Raw genomic sequence first — 17,968 nt, 5'->3', positions numbered from 1 at the left:
GAGAGATGTTATTAACCTTGCAAAAAGGCAGCAAAATCCAGTAAGCCTATAGTCAGACAGTTCTTCCCTCAGAAAACACAACATTGTGTCTATCAGGTCTGTTCCTAAGACTGAACAGCACCTGCCTTTCCAATAGTTTGCTCCTGTGCCCTCCCTGCCCCTGGTATTTTCAGCTGGAAACCCTTAGCCTAAAATCATATTGCATCCTCTATTAAAAGAAGATCTGAAAAGAGACCAAATAATAATATTTAAACACTTGGTCCAAGGAGTAGGTTTCAAAACTGAGGATTTGGCATCCACATGACACATAATAGCACATAGCAGTATGTAAGTGACTTAGAATGACAAGACAAAAATTTGATACCCTGCTGCCCAGACAATAAAAAATCCCAAGAATAGTGACATGTCTGAAATCCATCCTATCCAGAAATGTTGCATGTAATGCCAGACAACAGTAAGGCATTCCTGTCAAACTCATGATCCACAGTCTGAAGTCTGAGTAGGCTGGATCCGGATTTATTCCTTTCCTTCTAGACTGCAACAGAATGGTTTCTGCATAACTGCCTTGAGGTTAACACACTGCCAAGGGAAGGACTGCCTTGGATTTAGAATTTGTCTTCAATCTCAAACCCATGTTTTCTATTTTCCAGACAACTTTATAATTGCCACACTATCTGTAGGGTAAATAAGGTTCCAGAAAGAATTATAACACATTTTAAAAGGAGGCAGAGAGAGAATTAGGAACTTAGGAACTAGTCAGCCAACTGCAATTCTCAGAAAAACACTGCAATAAACAACCAAACAATTTGAAGGTCTTTAAGGATAGCCTAAGAGATTTGTAGTGAATCCCCTGCATTAAACCAATTTAATCTCCTTCTAAACCAGGCAACAGGCCTTGTGGATAGGAGAGAAGCAGAAAAGATCACAAGTATTAACTTGCAAAAAGATTTTTGATACTTCTATGAGACTTCAAGTGATCAAAGAAAAATATCTTCATGAAACAAAACTAAGATGGGTGCAAAAGCACTTGGGAAACTATTTTAACTACTTTTTAATGAAAATTTAAAATTAATAGTTTGTTGTCCAAATGGAGGTATGATTAAGTATAAAACCACAGAAATTTTCCTTACATCTGGTACCACTCAATAATGTGTAATCAGTAAATTAGATTATCAAACAAAACACTAATTTATTACAGTTGTATTTTATATTAGGTTTTGGAGAGCACATAAGCAGACTGAATGACAGAATTAGAATTTGGATGCCTGAACAAATTAGAGAAAAGATCAATGCAATAAAAAAAAAAAAAGGCAAGTTCAAAGTATTATTCTGTTTAGGGTTTACCAAAGTACAACGTAAGTACATCTTATCAAATGTAAGATAACTAGACAGAATGTCTTCAAAAAGAATCTGGGAGCCACTGTCGTTCGTAAGACAAGGTGAATCAACACTGTCTTACTATTGTGAAAAAATAAGCCATGCTGGGATGCATAAACAACAGCACTGCAGACAGTGCAATATGAAATAGCATTTCTACTCCCACAGACATGGATAGATGCTCAAACTGAGTACTGCATCCTGTTTCAGGCATCTAACGCCAAGAAAGGAGTTGGACCAACTGGAGCACGGTAAGAGGCAAAATATGTACCCTGGCGCAAAAGACTGAAGGAACGGTGTTTGCTTAATTTCAGAAGAAACCTAAACCTATAGAACTCCAGCAATTATTTAGGCAGACAGTCCATTAGTTGATCTATAAAACAAGCAAAGCTGTGTCTGAAGTGCTTTGAAGTATTAGGTTCCTTCTGAGTGAGAAAATTCAAACTGAAAAGAGTTGCTTGGGGGGGGGGGGGGGGCATGTCATCCATATCTAAGACTGCAACACAATTATTGCCACTGGACTTCCTCTTTTTTTCTCCTACTTACCATGTCTGGCTTACTTTCATAAATAAGCCCTTTATTAGCAATGTCAAGGGAGCACAAAATGCACGGAGGAACACAGAGCTGAATCAGACATCCCAGACCTCAAAACAGTAAACGAAAATGAAAACAGAACTGGCAAAAAAATGTAGTAAGTTTAAAGTGAAATGCAAACTGGGGAAAAAATTAATTTAATATTAGAAATATTTAACTATATTTAACTATATATTTTTAAAGATCTGTTTTAGCCCTTGTAAGTTAGGAGCATATTAATTGAAAAACAGGGCACCTATGCAGTAAGCCTCTGTTTTTAACCAGATGACTAACTACTACCAACAGGAAGGAGGGCATTAGCAAAGTCTTCCTTACACTGTTTAGTCCAGCAGAAGAATTTTGACAAAGAGCCACTAAAAACATTAATTTAACTATTAACTCTTAATTTAAACCTTTTTTTAAATTTGTCCTGGTTTCAGCTGGGGTAGAGCCTTAATACAAAAATCAGAAGTTACCATATATTTTGTCCAGTGAGCAGAAAAACCATTTACTTAAATAAAGTAAACTTTTTTTTTTTATTATTTGACCTCCCTCACAAATTACAGGACATTACTCAGATATTACTAATCAATAAACATCGTTTAGTACAGGCATCAAAATGTGTCAAAAATGATGCTTCCAAAGGTCTGTATTTCATGTTTTAAGACATGACAAATGTGAACTCTTTGTTCAAAATCATACCTGAAATCTTTTATTTCAACACCACGTATGGTTGAAACCATATTTTTAAATGAATGTTTAAAGACTGAGCTATTGCACCTTTTAGACAAGCAGCAGAAGACAGGGATTCAATTTAGCTGAATGCCCCCACTAGAAGGCAGTAACCAGAATCCAAATTCCTCTTTTTGTGGACTAAAGTTATGTCCATATTTCACGTCAAGTATATTCCCAGCACAGAGCTTCATTAACCTAACCATCTAGGGATTTGTCCTTTCTAAACTGACATTGATCTCATTGCCAGCCTTTTAGTGTTCAGTCTTATGCTGAATTGCTTAAAATATAGTTGAGATACACTATACTTCCTTGGTCTTTTAAATCCAGCAATAAGAAATAAATTGCTAGTTGTTAATGTACTATCCTGTAATGTTTGAGACTTCTGTTTAAATCATTATCCAGAAACAAACAGACATAACTTAAAATCCTGTTTCTTTAATCACTGGTCTATCCTGGACCATCCTGGACCACCGATGACATTGTTCCACTACGGATATAAAGCACAAATAATCAGTGAGTCAGAAACCAAAAAAGAAGGTAGACACTTAACTAATAGGTATGGCACATGTGTTTCAGCAAACGTTTTTACATCTTTTTAGAGAGTGGAAGAGTAACAGGAGAGATTGAGAAGCCCTAGTCACTCACTATATACTGAAGACGCAGTACAGCCTGAGGATTAAGAGAGTCTTTTGAGAGATGCAGGCTCAAATCCCAGAAGATGGAAAAGAGGATTAAATTTAAAGGTCTTGCAGTCCTTAACAAGTGCCCTGACCTTGCAGTATTAGGCCAATACTGCGACACAGTTGTATTTGGAAACCACGCCAGGCCCTTCATTTATTTTGTTTTTCTTAAAAGTGCATAAATCATTTCAGGTCAAATGAATCTTTTAATGCTGTAAAAATGAAATTATGATGGTTTTTGCTCCTTATGGTTTCTAAATGTTTTTAAAGTAAGGATAACAAAGAACTAAAACAGATGTCTAAGAGGTTGTAGTATCCCAAATATTGGAGCACAGTCAGGACAGATTAGAAAAGCCCAGAGAAGTTATGGCTGCCGCCTCCCTGACAGTGTTCAAGACCAGGCTGGGTGAGGCCTTGAGCAATCTGGTCTAGTGGAAGGTGTTCCTGCCCAAGGCAGGGGAGTTGGAACCAGCTGGTCTTTAAGGTTCCTTCCAACACAAACCATTCTATGATTTTATGATCTTTCAGGAGTGACATGCACTGATCCATAACTCTTTGGGACAGGAAAATGGACTGGGTGACTTCTTGAGGTTCTTAGTTAGCTCCATTTTTCTCTGATCTTCCATCCTTCAGAAGGGATCAGACTGGTTTTAAACTTAGCAAAAGCAGAAATTTCCCCTACAGGCTTAAAGATTACAAGTTCATTTGAAATTTAGATTCAACTGCATAGTTTGAAATATGGACATATGTTCTTAGGGCTTGCAAGTACTCTACCTGTCACTTTAACTCAATACTCTAAATACAGCACCACTGTTTAACTTCAGGATGATGAGTTAAGAGAATGTATTGAAACCTTGTAGAAGAAAGGTAGACAATCATGTCCTGTGGAACAGTAGATGCATTGAATCAGCTGACTGGATACATTTATCAACCATCGCATTTGATTGTGTGGCAATTCCATCAGTTTTCACAAGGTAAGTGGGTTAACGTATATTTGGGGAGTAGCACAACTCAAAGTAAAACATCAGGCAGAGTATGGGAACAGATACTGATGACTCAGAATATACACTTTCCTCTGACTCAGAACTAAGCCAGACACCTAGCACGGTTTTAGATATTGACGGGGCAATCTTTTCAGATGAGGGATAATGCTAAAGCCATTGGTAAGGACAGTACATGCCCCTCTAGATTGGCAAGACTTGGAGTATCACTTTTGGCGTGACACCAAACCCCACATAAATTCCACAGTTCCAACAGAACACAAAGTTTATTTTCTTCCTATCACAAGTTGTTGGGGAGACTTATAATGTAAAGAATAACTTTCACTACACTATGGTTATTGTTTGTTTATCACTATATTAAATGCTATAGGACAGTAAGCATTACATGCATTCATGGGATTACAATGCAATTTTAGAATTTTCCCTTTACTTTCAGATTTATTTTTGCTTGAGACATTATCTACTATTACAGTTAAAAATGAAAAATCTTTTTAATATTTATGGCCACTAATTTAAAATATTACACACAGTTTGACTCACTGAATGTGTACACATTAGCATGAATAAATGCTAACACAAAGCTAAGGAGTACTACAAACAGGACTATAACTAGACAGATGTGGAAATACCAGAATTTAATATCAGAAGCTGTGTGCTGTTGAATAGTCTTACATTTCTTGCCAATCCTGTAATTTCATCAATCAAAAAAACTAGGCTTTTAAATACTAAGGAGGCATATAGGCTGGAGGGAGACTGGCTGTTTAGGAAGGACAGGCTAGGAAGACCAGGAGGGGGAATTGCCCTTCATGTGAAAGAGCAGTTGGAGTGCATGGAGCTCTGCCTGGGGGTGGATAAGGAGCCAAATGAGAGTTCAGGGATTGGAGCGTCTCTCATACAAGGACAGGCTGAGAGAGCTGGGACTGTTCAGCCTAGAGAAGAGAAGGCTCTGGGGGATCTCAGCAAAGTATATAAATACCTGATGTGAGGGTGTAAAGAAAATGGAGCCAAGTTCTTTTTAGTGGTGCCCAGTGACAGGACCAGAGGCAATAGGCAGAAACTGAAACACAGGAGGTGCCATCTGACCATCAGGAAACACTTTTTTACTGTGAGGGTGACTGAGCACTGGCACAGGTTGCCCAGAGAGGTTGGGGTTTTTAATCCTCGGAGATATTCAAAAGCTGTCTGGACATGGATCTGGGCAACCAGTTCGAGGTAGCCCTGCTTGAGCAAGATGGCCTCCAGAGGTCCGTTCTATCCTCAACCACTCTATGTGTCTGTGATAAACTATGGGGGAGTTTATATAACCATCCACCTTCAGTTGCCCATGGGGGACAGGATTCATGTTACCTCATGTGACCAGTTTGAAATATAGGCGCTCATATTTTTCATTCGTTTTCTGCAGTCAAGAGAAATACCGCTGAAAAGCAATTTATCCCATCTTAAACATTTATTTCAGAACAAGATTAATTACCCTGCAGAAGGGCGCTTCTCTCTCTCTCTCTGAATTATAGAGGAAGCCTAGACCATAACTCACATTTGACAGCTAACTCATGGTGGCAAAAGTTAAGTGGGATGTATCCTACTACAGTAGGTTTCTAAATGACATGCAACCCAAAGTTAGGTGTCTGGTTTTCCACATGAATGGAAACGATTGTCATTTAGCTTGAGTTAAATGTCTGAATTTGTGTGAATAACAATAAATTTTCTGCATTAAAGTCCTCTGATTAGGGTTTTCTGTACACATTGTTTAGTTTCCTGGTTTACATTATATCTTATATAATGCAACACCAGATTTATAAAATTTTTTGTAATTCACTTTCTTACAGCAACAACAGTTACTTCAAAGACAACAAATTTTACACCATTTTTTGCCATATAATAACATAGCAGAAGACAGACCATAAGGAAAGAATACAAATACGTATGCTTATCCTTAGGCAGGAATGGCCAGCTCAGGTCAGGGGAACTTGATAAAGACAGTATAGGAGAAATACAGAGCATAAGGGAGAGGAAAACAAACTGATCCCTAGGACTAAATATAAAACTGTATTCCTGACCATTCAGCAGGGGGAAATAAAGTATTAAATTTTCACCTCTGCTTCCGAGGTGAAAACCTTGAAGAATGTTCTAAAGAAGATAGAGGTAGCCTGGTGCACAAGATACAGGACTGAGATCACGGGAATAAAGAAAAAATAAATCACAGTCTTGTCGCAGATAAGATGAAGACAACATTATTGTTACTATTCATTGGTCCCTATAATGCCAGCAGAGAAAAAGTAGAAGGAAGGAAGGTTGTCAAACACAGGTAAGTGAAAATTCTTAAAGTATTGGTACTGCACGTAGAGAAAGCAGTTAAGATGTTACATAACTGTAATAATGAAGAATGCATGCTGCTTTAGTTTCTAGAGAATTAATGGATTTGAGTGAGGCAGCGTGTGAACGAGAAAATTGTAGGTAGGAACCGTTTTATTTTTTACTGTGTTCATGACTATGATGGATAAGGAGATAAATGAAAACACTACTTTGTTTCAAGCAGTATTATCCTGATGGTGCTGCATGGGCTGGTACATCTTTACCAATTGACTGGAGTAGCCATTTACTTTGCTGATAGTTTTCTTCACCTGCAGACTGTACCAATACCTCTTCCTTTTTCTTAACTAATCAGCATTTTTAGTGAGTTTTCTTAGAAGTCATAGTATGTTTTTTAAATGTTTTACTTTTTAAAAATACTAGTTCCATGGTTATGCTCTAAGAACTTTTATCCCCATGTTTGCCTATTCTCTTCCTTTGTTTTGATTGCAGCCTGACTAAAGAAAGCCAGGCTCATCCCCCAAGAGTTGGCCGAGTTCTCTAAGTTTTATCCCTCTCCTCTCTATTTTGTGTCTACTCTATCTCCCAGCGAGCTGTGCTGACTCCCACCAACTCCTTTCTTAGTCTCTTAGTTCTTCTCATGTTTTGAACAGGAATCCGTAACATCTGATTAAGGGTGCGAACTCCCTTATGCCAGAACCATCTAAAGCTGGGCATCCCCAAGTGGCTATTGCCTTGGAAAACTTGATTTATACTCTGAAATAATTTAGATGCTTTTGAAAAGCAATCTTTTAAACTCTAGGGCACTTCCAAAGGTAAAACTCACTTTTTCTTCAGCTTTTAATGAGAGATTAAGTCCTATTTATTTGTTTCCAAAATTAGTTTCATATGCGAGAATGTGCCTGAATAGAGCAGAGTAAAACCTGAATAAAGGCTTCAGGCTATTTTCTGAAAGAAGACTAAAATAGGGTATAGTTTTTTCCTAAATAAGGAAAGTACATAAAAATAGAAAATAGCATAGTAAAAAAGCCCCAAAATATGAGCAGTGGAAAAGTATTTATGGCCAGTTGTATTCACAATGGTACCTTCAAAAAAAGCCATAATTCCTGCATTACCTTTCATCGTATTTAGTCAAATCAGAGAGAGATTGGTAGCTTTTATCTTGTACAAAGAGTGCTTGGTTCTGACAGCTTCTGTTTAAGTCCAGACTTACTGAATCACTAATAGGTTGAGAGGCTTCAGAAAATGTATGGTTCGCAGAGCTGCCTTATGAGCCCAACCATACAGACAGCAGAGGTTTTCAGGCTCTTATTTGCATCCACTGAGCAGCATAACATGCTTGTTTTCAGAGATTTTTTCCAAAGTTCGTAGCATTAATTCTTAGGAATAATGTCTGCAGAGTTCTGGTATCACATTGCCCAGACTTTTGAAAATGTCTCCAGACTGTTTCTTACTTGCTTACAAATGTTTAAATAAAAATAAATCTTCCAATGCATCTTGATGCTTATATATTAGAAGTTTTGGAATTTTACAGTGCAGTTTGTTTAAAAACTGGAATTTCTATTAAAATGACAAGCTACAAGAAAGATGTCAGTAAATTTTAGAATCTGATTTCTTTAAAGTGTACTTTGTGTAGTGAAAATATGAGTCTGCTTCTAAGCTTTAGTTATTCTAAAGTCCTGCAGGAAGACTTTATTATCAGTTTTATATTCATTTTGTCTGTATCCTAAGAACTTTCTGCTACTAACTAGGAGGACTTTGCATTGAGTTTCTCTGGTATATTGAAATCTCTCAAAAGTGTCTCAGAGACAGACTGCACGAAATACTGTCTCTATTGGCATCTCGAAGAGCTACTTCACCCTCTTCTGTCATTGCAAATATTGTTAGACGTTCTGAATTACTTGTGACCTGTTTAGTAAGACTTAGCACTTAGCTCCATACCTTTCTCCTCCTTTTCCCTCCCTTCCAAAGGCCAGCTTCAAGGAGATGACTTTCACTATATAAGATTATCCACAGGTGGGTATGTCCACAAGAGTATTTTCACATCTACTCAGGCAACCTTAAACCAAAATATCTCTGATTATCTACAATTTCATAAAACAAGTATATTCTGCATACTCACTGGTGCACCTGCTTACGATGGTATATCCCAGTTTACCTAGTGCCCTTCTGAGTGGTCTGTCTCTAGGAAAAAAGCAAACAGATTATTTTTCCTTTATGGCTCTAAGGACAGTAGTTATTTTAGCTTGCCACCACATGCTTATGGGGTATTTCTGGTGTCTATAGTTCTTACTATTCTCTATTTGCATCACAGACACATTAAATGTGCTGCCCTTAATTCTAAGCATTTATGTTATAATGGAGACATCCATATGATGCTTCATGCCTTTTGGACAATACTGGAACACAAGAAGATGCTGAAAAGCAAAGAAATCACTGCCATAACATTTTCATGAAAAACTGGACAGCCATGGAAACTGTTCCAATTGTTACTCCACCCCCAAGTATACTCTAGTGTTTCAGGCAGGAATTGTGCAATTCTACAATAGGAACATTTAAACACTGATAGCGAATAGTTGCAGTGGCTCCAAAATTTTGCATCTAAACAGATGTAGAAAAAAACGTTTTCCACTCTCCCTGGTGTGGAGATGCTAACTCTTATTATTAAAAAAGTTGCCTATGTGGAATTAGAAACATGTTCAAGTAATAGCTAGTTTCAGAAAACAGGATTATTACTGAGATACATATGCCTACAGCCTGAATTGCTGAGAACACATATGAACATGTCAACTGCCACAATATTACACTCCCTGGTTTTGGGCTCGATGGCAGGTTCAGAACTACTAGTTTGAAAAATTTAAAAAGGTGCACGACTCTAGGGGTACAAAGGAGGCCCTTCTGCATAAAGAAACTTGCACAAGCAAACTACAATGTATTCAGTCATCATATTCTCAGTAGGGTACAGGTCCCTATTAGTTTGTTATGTATTATTTTGGCCAACAGTCTTATGTGACTGTTCGTCGAAGTAATATTCTGACTGTGCAAGCCCCAGGAAAAAGCAATTTAATTACACACATAGCAAAGGCTGGTGCATACTTCATCCAGCAGATTGAAAGCAAAACAGCGTAAGACCTACACCACCATTTGAATGTCAGCGTTGCAAAAAGTGCATTTTTATTGATAGCCTGATAGACTCTACCTGCTGCAAGACCACATAAAAGTCCTTTTTTATAACAAAGAGCATATTTTTGATTTGCTGAACCAGTTTACTCAAGCAAAAGGCGAAGAAAATTAATATAATAATACAATAACCTCATCGCCAGATCATGGAGGCTGATAGTTCTCAGATGCTTTCTTGTTTAAAACTGAACAGAAAAGCCGCTACATGTTTTTTTAGGAAGTACAGAAAATTATTAATCTTTTCCTAGTATTGGCTTACAGCTTCCATCTTGATTTTTAAATATACATTTTTTTCTCCACTTAAAGTAATACTAGTTAATCTCTTTGTGTTTTTCAGCTTTGGATCATAAGATTACATAAGATTATATTTTGGTTTCCAAGCAATTTGTTTTTCCTGTTAAATTGAATACAAGCGTATCTTTTCTAATACACTGACAATTATGGTACCATACAAAAGAGAAATGGTGACTAAGCAAAGAACGACATGTATGCCTAACAAGAAAATAGCTCACACGTTCTATGACATGTTCTGAATATCCTTCCTGTATTATAATTTTAATTGTCATTTAATGGTATAAGCTTGTATTTGAGCATTGAATGGAACTGCAATAGAGCTTCTGTTACCAGCTTTGGCATCTATCTTTTAATTTTTAATTAAAATCTCAGAATTAAAATCAAAGGCAACAATTTTTAGCAATAATGATATTCCAACAGTAAATGACACAACAAACTTTGAGTCTAGTGACAGTACAGCATGTCAGTTGACAGAAGAATATAGTGAGTTATACAAGTGGACCTGTAAAGTTTTCCTGTCTCAATAATTTGTTGACATTTTGCTGCACAAAAAAAACCCCAGAAAAATCAATGAACATTCCTCCCTAGCAACAGAGGGGAAAAAATCAGGAGCAGTGTGGAGAGGATACTGAACAAGCAATGAGTGACTGATAGCTGCAGTAATCTGAACAGACTGGGCAAAGAGATTGCTGTTGTGGCTGAGTACTAATAGCACAAGGCAATAAAATCTGTGGTTAACATTTTAGACCAAAAACCTAAATGGATCGTCACACTCATCCAAAAAAAATGTTTCAAAAGGGCATAGCTACGAGTCCTCGTAATTGCCACACGCTCTTGTAAAACATCAAAGATACTATTACCAAAGTACCAGTTTAGCAGTCTTCATGGGTAGCATTGTTGAAAGACAGTAACAAAAAAAAAAATCAGAATTGGATTGTGGTTTTGTAACAGCAGCTGTATAGCATCTTTATACCACAATTTCCTACACACGCAGTCACAGCAAATATGGAAAGGTCTACGAGTGCCAAAGGCTCTGTTCATCGGCCCTATGGCTAGCCTCTGATTTGCCCCCTAACGTGTCTTGGGAAAATATTCCCAGGCTGTAAGTTCAAACAGCTTGCTGACATAAACGCCGCAATAGATCCACAATGTCAGACCATTGGACTGTTGCAAAAAGAGTGTCTGAAAAAAATCTAACTTAAATTAAATAAAAAAGGCCTAGCTTTCCTAATGTATAGGCTTAATCTACTTCAATAAGAATAAATAAGTAGATATGGTGTAAAAGTGCAAAACAACAGAAAACTTACTTGTGAGCAATATCGTGTAATTTTTTTTTTAAACTATTCATCTTTAGGATTACTCCTGTAATACTTAAATACCATCTACTTGGATTATATGTTGCCTAAGTGCCAATTATGAATGCTAAACCTGCAGAGTGACAATTACAGCATGTGCTATAAAAGATCATGACTTCTTCAGTCATGAAAAATCCTTCTTTAGCAGATCTCCAAAGTTTTAACACATATTGGACATAAAGTCCATTACAGAGACAATTCTTTCATTGAGCAGACAGAAGTAACATGAGGAATTCACTGAATTTTCCCAATAAAGAACTACAAAAGGGCTTCACAATGTTTGGTTGTATTTGTGAAACATCAGTAGTAATTCTATACTCCCTCTAGCCAGTCCATGGCCATGCATATTATCAGAAGTCCAGAAAGAAACTGAAATTACCTTCTCTTCCAAAACCAAAAGCTGTTTTAAAGGCTGAAAACAGAAAACGACTTTCATGATCATTAAAGCATATAGACATGATCTAGTTCAAGATCACGATGCCATGCCAGAAAGCTTTAGCATACCACACCTTGTATATGAAGTGCTCATTTACATTAATGGATAAAAAGGTCTGTGCTAAATCCTCATAACAAATTCAGAGTATTTTTTTATAAATATGCACAACCAAAGAAACCAAACAAATATGTACACAAACAAATCCATTGTAAAGTCTTTCAGTTTTGATAAAGTGCTAGAGCAACACACATAAATTTCCTACAATAAGCTTAATTCTCTATCACTCTTCAACCACTTCATTCCACTCAAAACCACAAATACGTCAAATCTCCAGCACATCCACACAGAAATTTCCATAGTGGAAAGGTTCCCCCCGCTAGCATAGAGCACAGGTCTGCTCCATCAATTTTCTGCTAGAACAGTGTTCCTTAGGCACTATACTGTCAGCAGCAGAGGGCTTGAATATACGCAGTGACTATGTGGGCACAGGCCAAGGAAATTGAACACGCTTCCTGACTGCACTATTGTGCAAAACTTGGACATAGGAAAGAAATGAACTAACCTTTCACAACCATGGAACTTTTTAAAGGACTGCACAAAATGAAGTAGTTTTAAAACAGATTTTGATTGAAGACATCCATCAAACAATAAAGATGAAAATATGCTAGAGGGGGGAATAAATGAGACCAAGCCACAGAAATGAAACTGACATAGTAAAAATTGGCAAGAGCAAGAAACTAAGTAATTTAGTAATTTATGAAGAATTTCATATACACAAAGCAATTATTATCAGTGGAAAAATATAAAGAAGCATTCAGCTAAAATGTAAGTATTAATGAACTTTAGAAATATTAAAAGCAGAATTTCCAGGTAAAGACAAAATTTAAGAAATTATACACCTGCATGGTGATACAGATACCACGAGGCATTTGAATTAGCTAAAAAACTCAAATAAATGTTCTATTAAAAGCTGCCTTTTCCTATTAAATTCTTACCTCAAGATGTGAAAACCTGTATTTTGCAGTTTATGATCTCCTTTGCACCACAGTGCATGAAATTTCACCCAGTGATTCCTGTACTGAAGCCAGTAACTTATATTTGTCAGAGCACATGAATTTGTTAGACTTTTATCATCCATTCGACCTTATTCTTCAAATTAAGAAACATATAGAAGACTGTATTTTCTCCTGGTGAGATACTGCTGAATCTACTTTTTGAGTTAAATAGGGAGTCCTCTACATGTCTCACTGTTTCCGTCTCTGCATATTTTTTGCAGCTTTGCTTCCTCACTAATACATAACTCTCTCTTTTAAGACATGTCTGTGCACCTATCACATCTCAAACACGTATTTTACAGAAATAACTGACACTGTCCTGCCGTCTCTTCCACTCCATTACCCTGTTCACCAGAAAACCAGAAGATCACAGAATCCAAAAGGCACCGTGGCACTGAACTTAATCTGAAGAAGAAGGAGAAAAAAGGGCCAAGAGTAGGAGTAGTCAAGTATAAAGGAAGGTAATAGGGCACATGAAAAATGCCACACACAGGCTCCAGACACATTGAGGGCTTTTTTATATAAAACAAATAAGGTAACTGGAGAGGTCTTCAGTCAACAGAACTGCACATGGTATTTCAACAGTTAGTACTGATGCTATTTAAAAATAAAAATCCCTTCCCTCCTCACAATTTCATGTTATATATCTAAGGATCACATAAGGATAATTTTTACTGTCACCACAGCACTGTCCTGGGAGTTCATACTGACTTACTTGTCCATTATAATCCCTGGACTTCTTTAGAGTAACAGAAGCATTCTTAAAAACTCAGAAATCTTGCTCGTGTTCCTGGTTCCAGCTGTTATGACTTTGCAAGTGTCTGCACTAAAACACACTTCTGAGTGAACACAAGTTTTCTAAACAATCTAGATCACTCTGCAGAACTACATCGACATCATTGTTACTTGCTATTCATGAGTCTTTGCATCAGTCACACTTGTTTTTTGCAGTGATCTTTGATTACACTCCTTTGATAAAACTGTTTGAAAACATGAACATTTACTATTACAGCTATGCAGTTACTTTCATGCCAGCCCTGTAATCTTGTCAAAGCATTAAGTCAGCTTTATAATAGCTATTTTCCCTAGAACGACATTGATTTGCATTAATTATATTCTTATCTTTTAATTCTTTTTTGTTTTAATCAGCTTAGTCGTGTATGAGTTTTCTATTAGATGACAGCCTAACCTGGTCACAGTCACTTCATCTTTTTTAAACATCGGCATGACATAGGGATAAATACAGCCTTCAGAAATTTCACAACGAAAAGCTACAGTTAATATCAGCAAATCAAAGATCTAGCCAGCAGACCCTTGTGTAAAGTTAATTCCATATAGATAGACTAGTAACAGACATGACATCAATATCTACATAAAATCCCCCATATTCCATTCAAATTTAAGATAGGATTTATGTGGACTCACATAAATACAGTGAAACTACATCCAACTGACACTTAAACAAATTCAGATCCTGGTATTTCTTTCCAGTATACAATTGTTTGGGCTTTTTTTTCCCTTGTGTTATGATACAGAAGACCCACATAAATGTCATGGACAAACGACTTCTGCAAATTAAGGACTAAGGAAGTTAAGCATCTGCAAAAGACAAGCATGTTAAGAATCAGTATTTTTATTTAGTCTTCAAGTAATATTTATATTAGTTGATACATAAAGATACATATTTCAAACACGTGTAAGATTTTAAAGTTTCAACTTTCACAAATCCCATAGAAGCAGCATTCTCAAAACAGAACATATGTACTAGCAAGAAATTAATACAAACCACTTCAAAGCGATGCCCAGACACGGTGGGACCACATGCTGAAGACTACTTCCCGTTCTGGTTCCTTTTGTTAAGTAATAATATACCGGATTTTTTGCAAGTACAGGAAGGTTGACAAAGATGATCAGAAGTGAAAAATTGCTTCCTAATTAGGATTTCCCTTCTGGACAAAGATGGCTAAGAAAGCATATAAAGTATATACGCTTTTACATAAAGAAAGTGAATACGGATTTTTTTTCACTATTGTACTTAAGAGAATAAGGCAACATCAATTTACCAGAGACTAAAAACCAGCAGGTTTAATAAAACAAAAGAAAGTAATCATAAGGTATAACTTACCATTTCAATTTTTGAAACATCTGTATTCTTTAAATTAGTTTAAAGCACAACTTCCTACTAAAACTTTCAAAAAATATTTATAACAGTCAGCTAGGTAAGGACTGGACATTCAGGCAGGCTATGCCCAAATTTTATTTTTGACTTGCACTGCTTCAAAAATATATGCAAACTTCGTCCTACTACAGCCTCTTATCATAAAAGTTGTATTATTCTTCCCAATACCACAACAATGGTGATGATTATATCTTTGCTTCTCAAACTGATAGGATCGGTCCCTTCTGAATTCACACTACAGATTTCTCTTTACAAGCAGTTGTTTTTTTAAAGTTCTTCAGGAGTCTTGTCTCTTTCTGTTACTTTCTGCCTCCTCAACCCACGCTGTTCCATCAGTTCACTAGTTGGCACCTTGTAACTATCCACTTGTCTATCTCCCCTATAAATACCTTTGACTCTGTCCCGTGTTAATATGAAACAGTAGACCACTTTATGGTAGTCTGCTTCTCTAACACTCCAAGTATCTCTTGTCATCTCAGAGTGTAAAACACAGGAACTGCATCTTAGGTGCTAACTAGTATGACATAATTAATCACAACTAGGGGGTCCAGATAGGAACTATCATAATAAAAATGAATATTAAATAGTTAAAGTGACATAGATGTTCTTTCCTCAAAAAAAAAAAAAATCCTATGTATTTTTAGACTAAAAGCTTTCTGAGCTAAATCCTTTATTCTTAGGGTATGTAATTTCAAAGAAACTGCTGGTGACTTATCTCCAGCGTTGACTACAGTACTGAAAGGATGTTGCAAAAGAAAGTAATTTGATCCTAAAGTCTAGATCAATTTAATGTGCAATGAAAGAGTAAACAAAAGCTTGCATTGTTGGAGAAAAAAAAAAAAACAAAAAACAACACACCAGCATGGATTAAAGCAGGTAAATAGCTGTTTAATCTGTCTCAGAACTCTATCTGAGCAAATTCCTCAAGCTCTATTGATAAAGAGAAGCTCGGTTGACTTTTTCACTTTTTTCCCCAAAAATCTTCCTAACACTGTAACCACCAACAAATAAACAATAATCCAAGCAGCCATGAACCTTGGGATCATCTTCTTATTCTACAGGATTTTGAGCACATTTTCAAGAAGTTCTACATGGAGAAGTGGAAACAGCTGTATAGTTCACCAGATGCATGCCAAGTCAGTAAATACAAAATATAAATGTAAAGAAATACAGCCCAGATGTATTTATAGCCCAGAAAGGTGAGTATGTTATCCTAGCAGAGACACGGCCCCTGGTCAGAAATTAGTTTATGCCCACCTGAAGCCAGGTGGAGTGAAAGGTAAAACAGATGTGTTGTGAATAACACATCTCTCATGTATTGGTTACCACAAAAACCACTGTGCAAACCATGGTTTTTGCAGGTTATACAGAAATTTAAAATTTGGGCAAACCTACAAACCAGCCGTGCCTTTGTACAAGCCAATACAAACTGCTGAGATTCAGAACTGAGATGCTTATTTTTTATATCAAAACCAACTTCTGTAGGCTCTTATAATCTGTGTAGCGACAATAAAATCACATGCAGAAGAAAGGCTTAACTAGTTAAATATAACTAGAGCAGTATCAGACTAACGGAAGCTAAAAATAGCCTGTTATTTCATAAAGCTAGCGCTGACCCACATTACGGCGCTTTCCAGGTTGACGGTGTCCGGCTGGGGACCGACACCCAGGCCTCCACCCGTTACGCGCGGCAGCGATACCGCAGGTGTTTCCCACCGCCGGATTCCACCCCCGAGATGCCTGCCTCGAGTGATGCCCCTCTCTGGGGAGGCTGTTTGCCAGGAGCCACAGAGACCGCAAGGCTGAGAGCGCCCGTGTTGTTTACCGCACCACTTCTGGCCTACTGGGCTGATCTCCCATCTGTAAAGCCAGAAATCATGATTTTTATCTCGCACAATAATCTGCGGAAACAACGCGCTAAGAGCTTCCCGTCAGCATTAAACTCGCACAAGAGGTTTGGCGGCCCGAGAGCGAAGGGGCTTAGGGATTAACACGCGTCTAGGTCCGCCGCCACCCCACCGCCGCCCTCCGGCGCCGGAGGGCCGCAATACGCCACCCCGCGTCCAACCGCCCTCGCAGGGGACGGCGCTCCCGCCACGCCGCGCCGCGCCGCGCCCACCCCGCCGCCGCCCCCCTCCCGCAGCCCCTCCGCCCCGCCAGGCGCCCTGCCCTCGGGCACCCCCCGCCCCGCGGCGAGGCCGGCCGCAGCCGGCGCGACGCAGCGGCTTCGGGGCGCCAACGGGCCCGCCCTGCACCGGGGGCGCGGGGAAGAGTCTAGAACTCGCCGCCCCGGGGGAGCCGGAGGCCGCGCCGAGGGCTTCCCGGCGAAGCCGCCGGCAACAGCCAGCGGGAGGCGGGGCTCCCGCGCAGGGTGGCCCCAGCCCGGCCCCTGGAGGCGATCCCCGCGCCCGCCCGCCGTCCCGCTCTGCCCCCGCCGCGCCACGCCACGCCGCGCCCCTCCCCGGCCCCGCGCCACCCGCTTCATTCACTAACCGGTTCTCGCCGGCTGCCTCCGCCTCTCGCCTCCCTCCCCCTCCGCCCAGCCTGCCGCGGCCACGCCCCCTCGGCGGCCTCGCTCCCGCCCCGGACGCGCTGGCGGCGCCTCTAATTGGGCGGGCGCGACGCTCGTCACTGACGTCTATGAGCGAGGGGCGGGCCCTGTGGCGCTTGTGCAGGAGGCGGCGCCGAGTGTCCCTCCTGGTGCAGCCGCGTCCGCTCCGCGCAGCCCGCAGAGCCGCCCGCCGCCGCAGCTGTATGGTCCATCCCCGCTCCGCCGCCGAACCCCCTCCGGCA

Source organism: Leptosomus discolor, chromosome 2 (genome assembly GCF_034619465.1).
Source record: "Leptosomus discolor isolate bLepDis1 chromosome 2, bLepDis1.hap2, whole genome shotgun sequence".
Lineage (NCBI taxonomy): Eukaryota > Metazoa > Chordata > Aves > Leptosomiformes > Leptosomidae > Leptosomus > Leptosomus discolor.
The sequence above is the reverse complement of the archived record's forward strand: the minus strand, read 5'-3'. Positions refer to the sequence as shown.